At 43.4% G+C, this 17,232-nt stretch overlaps 1 protein-coding gene and 1 long non-coding RNA gene across 6 annotated transcripts in view; one reads left to right on the top strand and one right to left on the bottom strand.

Moving 5' to 3' along the window:
- Window positions 1–3,923, bottom strand: part of LOC135227255 (uncharacterized) — a 103,986-nt gene extending 100,063 nt beyond the window's left edge. The window contains exon 1 of the long non-coding RNA XR_010317373.1: window positions 3,292–3,923. This is a non-coding gene — a long non-coding RNA (uncharacterized LOC135227255). The remainder of the gene's footprint in view (window positions 1–3,291) is intronic.
- Window positions 1–17,232, top strand: part of SLCO3A1 (solute carrier organic anion transporter family member 3A1) — a 350,355-nt gene that overhangs the window by 152,928 nt on the left and 180,195 nt on the right. The gene's annotated exons all lie outside the window — the stretch shown is intronic.

Genomic DNA, 17,232 nt, shown 5'->3' with positions numbered 1-17,232 from the left:
TTAGAAGCCTGACCTCATTCGTCAAAAGCAAGCGAACAAATAGTGTAAAAAATTAAGATTAAAAAAAAAAAATTAGAAAGTCCAGCGAGCTAAAGAAAAACTTTCTTATATGGGACGGTTCAGCCTAAGGAATTAAAAGGAAACTTAGAGATAAGAAAAAGAATCAGAAAGCCTTGGTGTCGCTTTGAATCAGGATCATCTGGAGGGCTTGTTAAAACTCAAATCACAGGACTCAATCCCAGTGTTTCTAATTATGAGAAGTAGGTCTGGGGTGGGGCCTGGAAGTTTGTATTTCTACCATATTCCCTGGTTGGGCTGGTGCTGCTGGTCTATGGACCACACTTGGAAAATCACTGGTCTCTTTTGTTATGTTACCCTTGTTATATACACAGAGTCGCCGAGTAGTGCAAATGGTTGGGAGCTTGGATGCTAACGGAAAGGATGGAGGTTCGAGTCTACCCAGAGGTACCTTGGAAGAAAGGCCTGGCAATCTATGTTTGAAAAATCAGCCATTATAAACCCTGTGGAACAGAGTTCTCTGACACAGGTGGGGTGTCCTTGAGTCAGAGTTGACTTGACAGCACCTGCTTATCGTAAACACACAATAGCTTTGTGCTTCACTTTTACATGGCTAATGCACGGTTGGACCATAAATCCTATAATGCAGAAGGAGGAAGTTACGGTCTGATCATGAGTGCAACACGAATTAGAGAAAAAGCACATCAACTATATGCCCGGTTTTCATCTCTGCCTTCTGTTTACATTAGTGTCTTTGACTAAGGCAGCCAACCTCTTCGATGAGTCGGAGTTGACGGCAACGGGTTTGGTTTTTTGCGGTGTTTTGTGGGGATATCCGACCTGGGCTCTCTGCAGTCTGGCCCCTCCCTGTCGTTTAGTCTCCTGATGCTGCCCTCCCCTCGAGAAGCTGGGGGAACCAGCCCTTGAAGCTCTCCAAACACACCATGTTGCTGTTCATTTCGTTCTGCCCTTGCATAAGCCGTTTCCTCTGTCTGGAATGTTCTTCCTCTGTTTGTCCGCCTGAAAGTTTTTATTCTTCCTCAAAAGTCCTGCTTAGCAATGATGAAGAATCCGTGAAACGTCTCATAATGGGGATGAATCTGGAGGGCATTATGCTGAGTGAATTTAGTCGCAGAAGGACAAATATTGTATGAGACCATTATAAGAACTCAGGAAAAGGTTTAAACACAGAAGAAAACATTCTTTGATGGTTATGAGGGTGGGGAGGAAGAGAAAGGGGACTTCACTAACTAGATAGTAGACATGAATCATCTTAGGTGAAGGGAAGGACAACACACAATATAGGGGAAGTCAGCACAACTAGACTAAAGCAAAAGCTAAGAGTTTCCTGAACACAAGCAAACACTTTGAGGGACAGAGTAGCTGGGGCTGAAGTCTGGGGATCATGGTTTTTTGGGGGACATCTAGGTCAATTAGCATAACAAAATTTATTAAGAAAATGTTCTGCATTTCACTTTGGTGAGTGGCGCCTGGGGTCTTAAAAGCTTGTGAGTGGCCATGTAAGATACGTCAATTGGTCCCAACCCACTTGGAGCAAAGGAGAATGAAGAACAGCAAAGTCACAAGGAAAATATTAGCACAAGAGATAAGAGGGCCACGTAAACCAGAGACTCCGTCGGCCTGAGACCAGAACTAGATGGTGCCCGGCTACCATCGTGACTGCCCTGACAGGGAACACAACAGAGTGTGGAGCAGAACTCAAAATCACAGAAAAAGACCAGACTTAAAGGTGTGACTGAGACTGGAGGAACCCCCAAAATCATGGACTTGGACATTCTGTTAACGCAGAACTAAAACCATTCCTAAAGCCCACTCTTCAGACAAAGATTAGACTGGACTATAAAACATGAAATAATACTCGTGAAGAGTGCTGCTTAGTTCAAGCAGATACATGAGACCGAATGGGTGGATCCGACAGGATGAGAAGGCAGGAAGGGACAGGAGCTGGTTGGGTGGACACAGGAAACCTGGGGTGGAAAGGGGGAGTGTGCTGTCACATTTGGGGATTGCAACTAGTGTTACATAACAATATGTGTATAAAATTTTGTATGAGAAATTAACTGGAGCTGTACACTTTCACCTAAAGCACAATTGAAAAAAAAAAAATCCCTGCTTAGCTGCTACCTCCTCAGTAGGTTCTTCTTGGCTCCTTCATCCGCCCCATCTGTGCTCTTTCTGTGCCTTATATGAACTCCTGCTACAGTGCTTCCCACGCTCTATTGTGATGTATAACGTACAGATTTCCCTTAATATCCCTGGTAGTACAACAGTTAAGCACTTGGCTGCTAACAAAGGTTGGCGATTCCAACCCACCCAGCTGCACTGTGGGAGAAGGACCTGGCAGTCTGCTCCCTTAAAGATTACAGGGTAGAAAACACTGTGGGGTAGTTCTACTCTGTCACATGGGGTCACTATGAGTTGAAATTGACTTGACGGCACCTAACATATCCCCCTTATGGTAGCACAGTGGTTAAGAGCTCAGCTACTAACCAAAAGATCAGCAGTTCGAATCCACCAGGTGCTCTTGGAAACCCTATGGGGCAGTTCTGCTCTGTCCAGTAGGGTAGCTCTGAGTCAGAATCAACTCTATGGGAACGAGTTTGATTTTTGTTTAGTGTACGAACTATTCAAGGGAATCAGCTGTATTATCTTCAGTTTGTGGCCCCCATTCCCAGCCCACACCTAGTAGATACCCAGTAAATATTTGTGGACTACATGATTAAATGACTTTATAAAAGCCCTCCAGATTTCTCAGCCTGTGAAAGATAATTAGAATGAAATCATAACTGAGAGAAGGCATGCAGAGCTCAAATAACTGATATTTGAAGAAGATTGCAGAGTCATGACGCAAATAAGACGACAACGAGAAGTCCTGAGATGTCCGTTGCGTTGCCCTGCCTGACGTGAAGCCCGACCCTAACTCGGCTTATATCCTTTGGTAGAAGAACTGGGGTGTTATTATTTATCCACTCGCGAAAAGCCATTTGCAGATACCAGCCCAGGGAGACGAATAAATGTCACAAAATAGTTTATCTGTGAGCATCTGTAGTCTCCGTTATATGTTGGTCTCAGCAACAGCTCAAACGAATCAGAGGTCCAGTGTCTGACTCTGCAGCTCTAACATAATCACTTGGGAAAATATTTGCTGAGATTATACAAATATTATGGGAATGAAAACGTCGTCCATTTATCTAGAAACGAGTAGCTACAGAATCGTCAGGATATTTCAAAATCCATAATCTGAGTACTTACATATATTCACAGCTGCAGTGTTATCACTTCTCAGCTACACACCCAGTGTTGTCGTCAGTCGCCTTAAAGTCTGTTCCGACTCCAGATCCCACGTGTTAACAGAGTAGAGCTGCTCCGTAGGGTTTTTTTGGGGGCTGTAATCTTTACAGAAGCAGACACCAGGCCTTAGCTATTTTAAAATGAGAGGAAGAAAGTGATTTGAGAGGAGAGGAAGGGTGGTTTCTTTCTTTGGAAAGAAACATTGAATAGTTAGGCTAGTTACGGTGTGGGCTCTGGTAAGGCAGAATGTGTTTTTAAGGAAATTGTTGGGGCGGGGTTAGACTCTTGTGAAATTGCTTTTATAATGTTTTTCCTTCTTTTTAGTCCAACTTTGAGATCAAGCAAGAGCTTGTATTAAAAGGGTTGGAGAACTGGGTTGCCACGGCTTTCTTTCAGAGGACCAGTGTAATTGAGCGCTGTGCCCCCCGTGGGAGCCTCCCCTGGAGGCTCTGTGTTCTGGGTACGGCTCTCCTGGTGCACGCCCCTCTTGTCTTTGTGGCTCATCCCTCTCAGACTCTTTAGCCAGTTTCATTTCATCTTCCTTCCGCTTGCCTCTGGGTGTCCCTAAGGCACTGTCCTTAACCTCTAGCTCTTTTCTGTGTATATGTTCAGTTATATATTTCCAAATCCCTCAGGGACATCGCCACTTAGATGTCCAGCCTCAAAAAAAAAAAAAAAGAAAAGAAAAATCCCCAAACTGAACACTTCTTGAAACCCACCTCTTTTCCCAGATACTTTCTGTTATTTGCGCACACCACGATCACATTCTCCCTTTTGCCTTTGTTCTTGCCTGGAATGCCTCCCACCCCACTCTGGAATAGAGTTACCATTTCACTCTGGAATAGGGTTCCCTCTCTACTCTGGAGTAAGTGCTTCCACCTGACTCTGGAATAGAGCTCCCACCCCACTCTGGACTAGGGCTTCCGCCCCAGTCTGAAATAGGGTTCCCACCCCACTCCGGAATCAGGATCTCTAATTCAATGCTTCCAGAAGCAGCAGGGAGGGGAATCTGAGTGTGTGAAGCTGGTCTGGGATTGGGTAGAAAATGGCAGCTGACTTTCGCCTCTATGTCAATGAGCAGTAGGGACTAGTGAGGACTGAAAACATGAAGAGCAGATTCCCCATCCAGAGGAGGAGCCCCTACTCAGCTCCAAGCTCTTCCTGCGGAGCAGGAGTGTGGGTCCAGTGTTACCAGAGTCTTTATTTTTACAAGAATGCAGAGTCTACTGTTTGCTTGCTTGCTTTTAATCTCCATATTTTTTATATGTTAGCAACTTAGAAATGAAAACCTTCTTTTGTGCTAACACGGTGTAGATCATACAAACTGTATCTGATAGCCGTGTGTGGACCTCAGCTACCAGTTTGCAGTCTCTGATCCAGCATGTTCAACCTAGTGCCGTCCAGTAGACATATGTGTACCACATAGGTGGCTTTGTGTTTTCTAGTAGCCATATTAAAAAAGTAAAAAGAAACAGATGAAATTAAATCTAGTAATGTATTTAACATAACCCAGTTTTTTTAGTATTTCCAAAATATTATCATCTCAACGTGTAATCATTACAACAAATATTAATGAGATATTTGACATTCATTTTTGCATACTTAAGTCTTTAAAATCTGCTGTGTACTTTACATCTATAGCACATCTCAGTGTGGACTAGCCTCAGGTGGCTAGTGGCTACTATATTGGTTAGTTCATCTCTAGATGGTGAATAAGAAATTAATTATGTGAACATATAAATCATTGTTTTATTATTTATGCTTGTGTAGAGAAGAAGGATAAGGAGCCCTGGTGTTGCAGTGGTTAGCACTCAGCTGCTAACCAGAAGGTCGGTGGTTCAAATCCACCAGCTGCTCTGTGGAAGAAAAGACCTGATGATCTGCTCCCGTTAAGACTATAGCCTAGGAAACCCTACGTGGCATCTCTACTCTGTCCTATAGGGTCACCGTGAGCCAGAATCAACTCAATGACAATAACAACACAGCTAGATAATTTCAACTTAGGGTAAACCAAGGTAGAAGATAATAATTTGGAGAATGATGGATCCTAATATGGCAAAGAACTATGTAGAAAGAGTTTTGGGGGTGGGAACCAGAGTGATAAATTATAGGCTTTCGTAAGCTCGTCATACATTGCTATTAGGGATTTTTTCAACGATTTTCTACTTGGAACTCTACCTATCTCACAGGAGTTCACAGTTGCAGTTGTAATTCACACTGTTGAAGTGGAGTTTCACTCTGTATTCTACCATGCTTTTGCCCTACTAAGAGAAAAATGTCAAGGTGAGTTTTTGTGTGGAAGCATTTAAAACAAAGTGAGCATCAAAGAAGCCTGGGTAAAATGAGGAAGAATATTCTGAAATCAGTGATAACTTGATCATCCAATCAAGATTTGTTAAATATACTCACTGCTAGAAAGAGTCATTCCGACCTCCGGAGCAGGGTACTTGGGATTGTAGCCAGCATTAGCCTGTTGGAGATTATGGGCAACTAGTTGTTTTTTTTATGTTTTGTTATGAATAGCTCAAGGATCTATCGAGGCTGACAATGCAAAGCCGCTGGGCATGGAGATCGTGTAGTTATCTTTCAAGAATAAGATCTCGACAACATGGCATAGAGTGATGTGTCCCCTGGACACATCAAGCTCCACATTCCTAATAAAGGCCAAGGTTCTGTGGAAAGGTGCAGTCATTGATACCATCCTTCCTGCTTCTTTCCAGTTGGCAGGGACAAGAGAAAGCAGAATAGTTCCTCACTACTGTTAGCCATACCTGCTTGACCCACAGCTAATGTCCTCAGTGACAACTTTAGCACTGTGGAAGACTCACATCATCAGTGCTCTCCAGGAGCCACTGTGGCCTCACTGGCCAGTCAGGGCAATGGTGCAGTTGAGCATCTCATCCTGGATTGAACTGCCAAAACTGTTGAAAAGGTCATCCTGGGGCTGAGTGGGAGAACACCAATACTGTGACATGTACCCATGTCTAAAATGTCTGACATGAACCTTATGTGAGAAAGCTGCCAACCATGATGTTCTTGAGAATCCTCGATGGTCCTGAGGGGCCTTGAAGGACATCCTGGGCCCCCAGAAGAGGTGGTTGCTTCCAGAGCCATTTGCCGTTACCTTCCTGGCCTGTTTATATGTGCACTGGCTTTAGTGAGCAAACCTCCACAGAGTTTCAGCTAGTCTTGTTGCCTGAGTACAGGATTGGTGGGGAAAGGAGGAAACAGATAGTATGCCTTTGTGTGAAGAGGAACTTTCCCACAATTGTCTTGGGACATTTGCTTGTCCCTGTACAATTGCATTAGTGCAGACGTTTCGACCAAGGCATAAAATTTCAGCCACTTTGTTTTGAGTCTTCTGAATTCACAGGAAGTATTTCATACTGATATAGTTGGGTGAAAGAGAAAGTTAAAAAAAAAAAACACTTTTGGTTTGAGATTACTGCTCCAAACACTTCCACATGAGGATGATATTTGAGAACTACTTTATAGGGATAATGATTTGAGGATAGAAATTGAAAGCAAATGCTTCCTCCCTTGGAAATGGTTCAGTAAGTAGAGAGTAGTTCGGAAAGAGCTAAAATGGAACTTGGCCAGGATAAATGTTTATTGATTATCTCATTATGCGCCAGGCACTTAGAATGCAAGTATTTAACAGAACCTTGTATAGTCTGTAGGTCCCTGGGTGGTGCAAACGGTTTGCACTTGACTGCTAACCTGAAGGTTGGCAGTTCAAACCCACCCAGTGGCACCACAGAAGAAAGGCCTGGTGATCTGCTTCCATAAAGTTTATAGCCAAGAAAACTCTGTGAAGCAGCTCTGCCCTGTTACACGTGAGGTTGCCATGAGTCGGAATTGACTTAGTGGCAACGGGTTTGGTTTTGGATTGGTTATACAGTCTGTGGTAGGCAGCCTCCAAGGTGACCGCCATCGACCCTTGCCTCCTGGTATTCACCCCCTTATGCATCCTCTCCCATAATGAATGGAACTAACCTGTATAACCAATAAAATCTTGTGGAAATGGCCATGGGTGACTTCTGAGGCTAGGACATAAAAGACATTACTCCTCTCACCTTGTCCTCTTGGATCATGTGTTCTGGAGGGAAGCTGGTCGCCATGTAGTTAGGATACTCAAGCAAGCTGTGAAGAGGTCCGCATGGGGAAGAATTGAGTTCACCTGCCACCAGTCAGCACCAACTCACCAGCCATGTGAATGAGCCACCATGGAGGCAGATCCTCCAGCTCCAGTCAAGCCTTCGGATGACTACAGACCTAGGCTGTGTCTTGATTGTAGCCTCATGAAAGATGTGAGCCAGAGCCACTGAAATCTCTGACCTATAAGGCCTATATGAAATGATAAATGTTTGTTGTTGTTTTAAGCTTCTAGGATTGAGGTAATTTGTTATGCAGCAACAGATAACTAATGCATAGCCTGTACTCTGTGCCAGGCTGTGGTTAAGGCCTTTACAAATTGTCTGAGTTATCTAGTGCTGCTATAACAGAAATACCACAAGTGGATGCCTTTAACAAAGAGAAATTTATTCTCTCACAGTCTAGTAGGTTGTTGTTGTTAGGTGCCGTCGAGTCGGTTCCAACTCATAGCGACCCTATGCACAACAGAACGAAACACTGCCCAGTCCTGTGCCATCCCTACAATCGTTGTTATGCTTGAGCTTATTGTTGCAGCCACTGTGTCAGTCCACCTCGTTGAGGGTCTTCCTCTTTTCCGCTGACCCTGTACTCTGCCAAGCATAATGTCCTTCTCCAGGGACTGATTCCTCCTCTAGTAGGTTACAAGTCCAAATTCAGGGTGTCAGCTCCAGGGGAAGGCTTTCTGTCTTTGTTGGCTCTGGAGGAAGGTCCTTGTCATCAATCTTCCCCCGGTTGAGGGGCTTCTCAGGCACAGGGACCCTGCGTCCAAAGGATGCACTCTCCTCCTGGTGCTGCTTTCTTGGTGGTTTGAGGTCCCCAACTCTCTGCTTACTTCCCATTCCTTTTACCTCTTGAGAGAAAAGAGGTGGTGCAGGGCCCACCTCAGGGAAACTCCCTTTGCATTGGATCAGGTAGGTGATCTGAGCAAGGGTGATATTACAATCCCACCCTAATCCTCTTTAGCATAAAATTAAAATCAGAAAATGGAGGACAACCACTGAATACTGGGAATCATGGCCTAACCTGAGGGCAGGTTTTAGATGTAGGAGAGACGTGACCTGGGTTGTGAATCCAGCTCCATCACTATATGGGGACTTGGACAAATCACTTCTCTGAGCCTCCTCCAATCAGCTGTAGAACTAGGATAATGTTGTTACTGTTAGTTGCTATCCAGTCAGCTCCGATTCATGGTGACCCCAGGTACAACAGAATGAAACATAGCTTGATCCTGCACCGTCTTCGTAATCGTTGGTACGTTTGGGTTCATTGTTGCAACCACTGTATCTTGAGTGCCCCCCAAACTAGGGAAGGAGCGCTAGTGGCGCAGTGGTTAAAGTGCTTGGCTGCTAACCAAAAGGTCAGTGGTTCGAACCTACCAGCTTAGCAGGAGAAAGATGTGGCAAACTGCTTCCATAAAGATTTATAGCTTTGGAAACCCTATGGGGCAGTTCTGCTCTGTCTTATGGGGGTCACTATGAGTCGGAATCGACTCAACGGCCACGGGTTTTTTTCAGCCTAGGAGGCTCATCTGCCAGCACTGTGTCAGACAGTATTCTGTTGCGATCCACAGGGTTTTCACTGGAGGTAGGTCACCAGGCCTTTCTTCCTAGTCTGTCTGGAAGCTCTGCTAAAACCTGTCCACCATGGGTCACCCTGCTTGTATTTGAAATACTTGTAGCATAGCTCCCAGAATCATAGCAACATGCAAGCCACCACAGCGTGACAAACTAATCATCTCCCTTTTTGGGATATTTTGAGGATTGAATGAGACAATGCATGAAAGCTGTCCAGCTGGGGGCCAGTACCCCTGAGCTCCCTTTCCTTGACCAGCATTTTCCTTCCAGCACAACTAAAGGGGAGCTGTGTCATCTAGAAGACAACCGCTCTCTCCTGAGGATCCTACAGTCATGGGCCATGTCCGGGTGCTGCCTGCTCTCCAGTTCTAGCAGAGTGCCTGGCATCTCAGCCTAGGAGGATGTCACAGCGCCCAGAAGGAGATTCCCATTTGTGATCCTACCCTGAATCCCCACAAGTTAAAAACCAACTTTCTGAACATCCCCTGACCTTCATTGTTAGGTTGTAGACTAATAATGAACCATTTCCTGTGCTTAATTATATTATTCACAGCACTCCACAGAGTGGGTGGTTTGGAACTCCAACCACTAATTACAAAGCAGTTGGAAAGACAAAAATAAAACAAAGGAAGGAGAGTGGCTCCATTGGCTCTCTGAGGCCCACATTGTGGAGCCAGAGGTAATTCTGTTGTGGTGATTCTGATGGGGACTTAGGAAAGAGCAGGACTTGGAAGTCACTGACCTGGGTTCGAATCCTACCTCTGTCACTTCTGGGTGAGACTTTGGACAGGCTGTTCTACCTCCCTGAGGTTTAATTTCCTTGAGTGGAAAATGAAGATAATAATGTTGACCACATTCCTGATGAGCACCCTGTACGAAAATGCAGGCACTCTGCATAACGTGCAATAGGGCCTCGGTATCCCTTCCTCTGGGATAACAGTCAAACTGGATAGCTGGTGTCCTTGGCAGCCTGTGGTTAGAGTTTAGATTCACAGAAGAAAGAGTTTATTTTTCCCCAAAGGAAATTTAGGAATAATTTCTGACCAAAACAGTGTCTCGGTATTCAGACCGACAACCATGGAGAAATTATAGATCCGTGGGATCGGTGGAGGTCCCTAGTGGGGAGGGTCCTTGTGTCTGGGATGCTTTAGACCAAGCCTGGCTGGGAGACTGTGCTTGGAGATTAAGATTTTTCCAGTCTGTTTCTGACCCTTCAAGGAGAAAAGTTTTTATGTACCCTGACAGTTTTTCTTTAAATAACTCATACACCTCCATATACTCAAGACAGAAAAAATGTTTCCCATAGAATGCAGTACACAGTCACGATGACAATAGCAAATCAAGAAACAACAAAGCAAAGAGCAAGAAAGAAAAAAAAACTTAGCAATTTAGAAATAGAAACTTTCTTATTCTGGTAAAGAATGTCAACAAAAAATACTATGGCGAACTTGATACTTAACAGTGGAACTTTAGAAACATTCCATTTAAAATAAGAATAATTCAAGGCTCTTCTGTTTCACTTCTTCTGTGTCTATCACACTGGATGTGCTGGCTAATTAATAAGAAAAAACAAAAGATGAGTACGAAAGATTGGAAAAGGACAAACAAACTTGTCAGTATTCACAGGTTATGATTGTTGATGTAAAATAAATTTCAAGAGAATCTATTCATTATAACTTAAGAATTTAAATCTGATGGCTACAAGATTGATGCACAAAAATCAATAACATTTCTATAAAAAACAAACAAAAAAACAAACCCAGTGCCATCGAGCCGATTCCGACTCATAGCAACCCCATAGGACAGAGTAGAACTGCCCCACAGAGTTTCCAAGGAGCCCTGGCAGATTCGAACTGTTTACCCTTTAGTTAGCAGCTGTAGCACTTAACCACGACACCACCAGAGTTTCCAACATTTCTATAGCAGAAGAAAAACTAAGTAGAAAATATGTGAGCAAAAATAATCATTCACACTGGCAACAAAAACTGTAGGTATCTAATGAAAAAAAAATGACAGAAATAAGCAAGGCCTTTATGGAGAATATTATAAAACCGTATTGATGGACATAAAAGAAGACTTTTAAACAAAGGGTGAAATATACCGTGTTCATGGATGGGACGAATCAGTATCATAAAGGTTGTCCATTCTTCCAAATTTTGTTTGTAATTTCCGTGTCATTGCAATAAAAAGAGAATGGATTTTGTGTATGTGTGAAACTGTTTAAAATAATCCTGATTTATATGGAAAAGTAAATGACCAAGACTAATTAAGATAGTTTTGCGTAAGGGGGTTATACAGGGTGGGAAATTGCTCTAACAGTTACTAGGATTGTAAGTTACAGTAAAGGATGTGGCCCAGGGGTATAAAAATATGAGTGAAACTGCCTAATGCCCCCAGAAACCAATCGGGAAAAATAGCCTAATCGGTGATGGTGCTCAGCTATCTATCAGCAAATCAAAAGGAACAGAAAGAATATTAGATTCCTGCTTCACATCATACTAACAAAACTCTAGATGATTAAGATCCTGCATATGAAAAGCAAATAATTTTAAAACTTTTAGAAGGGAAATCACAAACTCTGAAAGAAAGATTGTCTAATTTGATTACATTAAAATTAAAACTTCAGTTATTGTTGTTAGTTGTCATTGAGTCAATTCCATCTCATAGGGATCCCATGTGTGGAGAGTAGACCTGCCCTATAGGGTTTTCAAGGCTGCGACCTTTTGGGAGCAGATCGCCAGGCCTGTCTTCAGAGGCTCCTCTGAGTGGTTTTGAACCACCAACCTTTCAACCAGTAGTTGAGCGCTTCCCTGTTTGTACCACCCAGGGACTCTTTCTTAGTAATAGAACAACATAAACTTAATTAAAAGACAGGTCCCATTATGGGAGAAGATGCCTGGTACATTTATAGCCAGTCAAGAGTTAATACCCAGAATTCCTACCAATCAGTAAGAGAAAAGATTTTGCCGTAGGAAAATGGGCACAGGACAGAAACAGGGAGAAATCGGAGGAGAGAATAATAACCGGGTAGTAAGTGCCACCGCGCTAGTCATCAGGGCAACGCAGATTAAAACGGTGCAGTGAGATACCATTGCACAGGCTTAGACTGGCAAAAATTCTAGCTCTGACACCACCAAGGGCTGGTAGAAATGTGAGGATTGGGGATAGTCATATAGTGCTACTGGGAGTGAAAAGTGGTAAATTTCTCACTTTGGAGAGTGAGTGGCAGTTTCTACTACAAGCCGGCAATTCTGCACCTGCCAGTACAGTCTAGAAAAAGCTCTTGCGCGTAAGCACAAGGAAAAGTATATGCGTACGTGAGGATGGTTACTGCAGCGTGGTTGGAAGAGTTGAAAACTGACACCAACCTGAGTGTCATCAGCAGGAAGGGGATGGATAAAGTATGTTACAGACTACTGTATAGTAAGTATATGTGTGTGTGTGTACGTGTGTGTGTGTGTGTGTGTGTGTATATATACACCAAAAAAAAAACCCTGTAGCTGTCGAGTCAATTCCAACTCATAGCAACCCTACAGGACAAGGTAGAACTGCCCCATAGAGAGCCTGGTGGATTCTAACTGCCAACCCTTTGGTTAGCAGTCATAGCACTTAACTACTATGCTAGCAGGGTTTCCGTACATATACACACAAATATATATGTATGTGTGTGTGTGTATGTATATATATATACACATATATATATACATCTGTATGTATATGTATAGTATAGTGGTTAAAAGTCTGTTAGCCAAAAGGTTGGCAGTTCACATCCACCAGCCACTCCTTGGAAACCCTATGGAGCAGTTCTACTCTGTCCTATAGGGTCACCGTGAATCAGAATTGACTCAATGGCAATGGACTGGTTTTTTTGGTATAGTAAGTAGGAGTCCTGGTGGCACAGTGGTTAAGAGCTCAGCCACTAATCAAAAGGCTGGCAGTTTGAATCCACCAGGCACTCCTTGGAAACCCCATGGGGCAGTTCTACTTTGCCCTACAGGGTTCCTATGAGTCAGAATCAACTCAACGGCAATGGGTTTGGTGTTTTTGGTTTTATATAGTAAGTAAATGAATGGATTAGATAAATCTGGATAATAGCATGTTGAGTCAGAAAGGTTGCATTGAAGTAGTATTCTATTTATGTAACTTTTTAAAAACACAAAGCAGTACTTTGTTTATGGTAATGTATGTACCACAAATATAAAATTATGCATGGGAAAGACATCTGTGAACTTCAGGATAGTAGTGTCCCCAGGAAGGGGAAGAGGGGAAGTTAGAATTGGACCAGGGTAAAGAGGAGACTTCAACTCTATAATGCTCTATTTCTTAAAAACGAAGGAAGGGAGGGATGGAGGGATGTTAAAGTAGTAAAATGAGAAAGAAAGACCTGATGACAATACAGCTAAAAGTTAACATTTCTTAAATGTGAGGGTCAGTTGTGGTAATTATTCTCTCTGTACTCATCTGTGTGCCTAAAATCCTTCATCGAAGGCACAGCCACCACCAACTTTCAGATTTGCCCAAAGAAGCCGTGTGAAATCCATCCCTTCTAACTGGGGAATATTCTCTTTAGGTCTGATCCCCATCTGTGGACGTGGCCAGGAAGGGGCTTGCACGGGCACCCACACCCATGTGTGCACACACTTGTATTCATCTTGTGCTCAGGTTTATCAACAGCTGGCGTTGCCTCGGCAATGTGGGATACTGTGTGTTCTGCTGAATCCTGGCTAGGTGAATGGCTTTGCATGTTGGCTGTTTATTTCCTTTTGTAAACTATATTCAGGAGCGAGATCGAGAGCCTTCTCACTCTGGATCATTCTGTCTTTGTCCCTCTGTCTCTTGAAGATGAGATTCACCTTTTCATGATCGTTTTCTAGCTCATCTCTCCACCTCACATCTCATTTTCGGCCATTCGTTCCTACGACATAACTAGGAATGCCTAATCCAAAATGGTTGTGCTGTTAAAACAAAATTTACACCTTAAACCATTTTCTTGAAATAGTTAATGTGCTTTAAGGACCAGAAAAAAAAAAAAAGGTGCTGTATTTGCATTGTCACTATAGACCATCTTTTATAGTTCTAACTACTGGGGGTGCCATGGTGGCGGGGACCCAACTGTGAGGGTAACACCAGCACATGTCACTGGATGGTGCTTAGTTAATGCTTGTGGAATGAATTCCTGCCACTGGTCACTGCGATCCATTAGGGACCTTCTGGCTGGAGCTGCTCCCTGTCCTGCCTGGACCTCAGGGTCTGGCATGCCAGCATCTCCCGCCTCCACTTCCTGGGCTCACTTGCCTTCTTCCTGTCCTTCACCTGCTGTGCCAGTCCTTCTAGGCTTTCACTGGGAGCAGTTGAGCCCCATGCCAGGGGCTGAAGGACAGAAACTGATGTGATAAGACTGCCTACATGATGGTTAGGCTCATATTGTTGTCTTCAGCTGCCATTGAGTCAGCCCCCAAATTGGTGACCCCATGCACAACAGAACCAAATGCCCAGTCCTGCATCACACTCGTGATCAGTTGCAGATCAGACAGTTGTGATCTGTAGGGTTTTCATTTTCTGATTTTTGGAAGTAGATCACCAGCCCTTTCTTCTTAGTCTGTCTTAGTTCAGAAGCTCCATTGACACCTGTTCAGCATCATAGCAACACGCAAGCCGCTTCTGACAGATGGGTGGTGGCTGCACGTGAGGTGCACTGGCCAGGAAGTGAACCCAGGTCTCCTGCATGAAAGATGAGACCTCTACCACTGAAACACCAGTGCCCCCGTGGTTAGGCTCCTAGTCTCAGCTATACCCTCAGGGAGGTTTCTTAGTTGAAAGCTGTGTAGTTGAAACGCTACATAAAGGACACAAAAGGAAACATGCCTATTTTTAATCAACACAGAAGGGTTTAAATTCTTGCAGTGTTAAAGCTGGTCACATGTTACGGATCTCTGGTCTAATCTAACCAGGCAGCCAGTCAATATTTATTGAGCTCTTTTGCCAAGCATTTTAGAAATGTTAGGTCTGAAGTTTCAGAACGTCGTGTGACTTCTTTTGTGTTAGCTAAGTTGGCACCTCTCCCTAGATAGAGCTGCCCGCTCTGTCGTGCATCTGGGGTCATTAGAACCTCATCTTCCCCTAACTCACTTCTGAGATCATGACATAGGGGCTCTGGTGTAAGGAATTGTGCAATCAGTACCGCTCCCATTGCTGCCGGAACTCGGGATCTTAGTCCAGTGAGCACACGAAGATTTTTTTTCTTTGTGTTTCTTCATTTTTTTAATGTGGGGAAAATATATATAACAAAACATACCATCTCAGCAATTTCTACATGTGCGATTCAGTGATATTGATTACATTCTTCAAGTTGTGCCACCATGGTCACCATCCTTTTCCAGATCATTCTACCACTATTAACATAGACTCAATGCCCCCTAAGCAAAATCTCCCTCTTCCTCCTTCCTCCCACCCCTGGTAACCACTAATAATCTTTGGTTTCTATATATTTGCTTATTTTTATATAAGTGAGATCATACAGTATGTGTCCTTTTGTGACTGACTTAGTTCGCTCAGCATGCTGTTTCCAAGGTACATCCATGTTGCGGCATGGAGATGAAGATTCTTAACTTGTGGTTTGGATTCTGAGTCCTCAACCTCACTCAGTCCAGATGGACATTCATAGGGAAATAAGGTACCCCTGTCATCGCTGTAGGTGTTGATTGTCTCTGAGGACCCTGATCCCCTCCTCAGACCACAAGTGGGAGAAACCAACTGAGTGGGTTTCACACAGACAAGGTAGGTTAACAAAACACTTGCTCAAACCTGTCTGGACAAAATAATGGGTTTTTATGGGTTGGAAACAGCTCTTATAATTCCGGAAAGCCCAGGTGATAAAAAGAGCACAGCACGGACGTATTTAGTTCTTTTTCTCTTCTCTGTTGAGAAAAAAGCATTATTAATATGGAATGCAGGCCTGTTGGCTCCTACTTCTCATTCTGAGAATTTTTCTCCTTACTGATTCCATTGTTTCCAAACAATTACTTTTATTTCCTTGAGGCACACATGGTAGATTGAAAGTTTCATGGTAAAGCTATTCCCAGAAATTGATAATAGCAGTTGCCTTTCTGGAAGAGTCTGGGGTCGGCAGGAGACTCAGTTTTTACTAAATACCTTTGGAAAATCTGAATCAAGGAGCCCCGGTGACGCAGTGTTTAGGAGCTCGGCTGCTAACCAAAAGATTGGCAGTTCAAATCCACTAGCCGTTCCTTGGAAACCATATGGGGGCAGTTCTAGTCCTAGTCCTATAGGTCCTCTATGAGTTGGAATCAACTCGATGGCCAAGGGTATTTGAATCAAATTTTCCCAAGTGCATACTCTTTTCAATAAAATAAATCAAAACTTAGTTAATAAAAAAGAAATCTTCTGTTATAGAACAGACGAGTTACCTATGCTGCATATACTGAGCATTAACTCTTCATAGGACATTTGAATTGCCATGTCTCACTCTTGTGTTTACTAGCTGTCTTAGCTATCTAGTACTGCTATAACCGAAATGCCACAGTGGATAGCTTTAAGAAACAGAAGTTTATTTTCTCATAGGAGGCTAGAAGCGGGAATTCAAAGTGCCAGCTCCAATGGAAAGCTTTCTGTCTCTGTCAGCTCTGGTGGAAGGCGCTTGTCATCAATCTTCCCCTGGTCTAGGAGTTTCCCAGTGCAGGGACCCTAGGTCCAAAGAATGCACTCCACTCCTGGCTCTTCTTTCTTGGTAGTAGGAGGCCCCTCTCCTCTCTCCTGGCTTCTCTCCTTTGTATTTCAAAAGAGAGTGACCCAAGAAACCACCTAATCCTGTAGTTGAGTCTTGCCTCATTAACATAATTGCCTTAATCCTGCCTCCTTAGTATCATAGAGTTTAGGATTTACAACACATAGGATAATCACATCAGATCACAAAAGGGCGAACAACCACACAATACTGGGAATTGTGGCCTAGCCAAGTTGATACACATTTTTGGGGAACACAATGCAAATCCATTACACTGGCTTATAATGTCAGCCGTTACTTAAATGCCCAGAGCTTTAATTCTCAAATCTGTAAAATAGATGTGAGGACACTTGGTTATCTTACAGAGGACATTAAAGGAGAAATGAGGTAACTGTATCATTCTTCCCTGCTTTAAAATCACATTGCCTG

This window comes from Loxodonta africana, chromosome 13 (assembly GCF_030014295.1).
Source record: "Loxodonta africana isolate mLoxAfr1 chromosome 13, mLoxAfr1.hap2, whole genome shotgun sequence".
In the NCBI taxonomy this organism is placed as follows: domain Eukaryota; kingdom Metazoa; phylum Chordata; class Mammalia; order Proboscidea; family Elephantidae; genus Loxodonta; species Loxodonta africana.
This window is presented reverse-complemented; position numbering and strand designations above follow the sequence as displayed.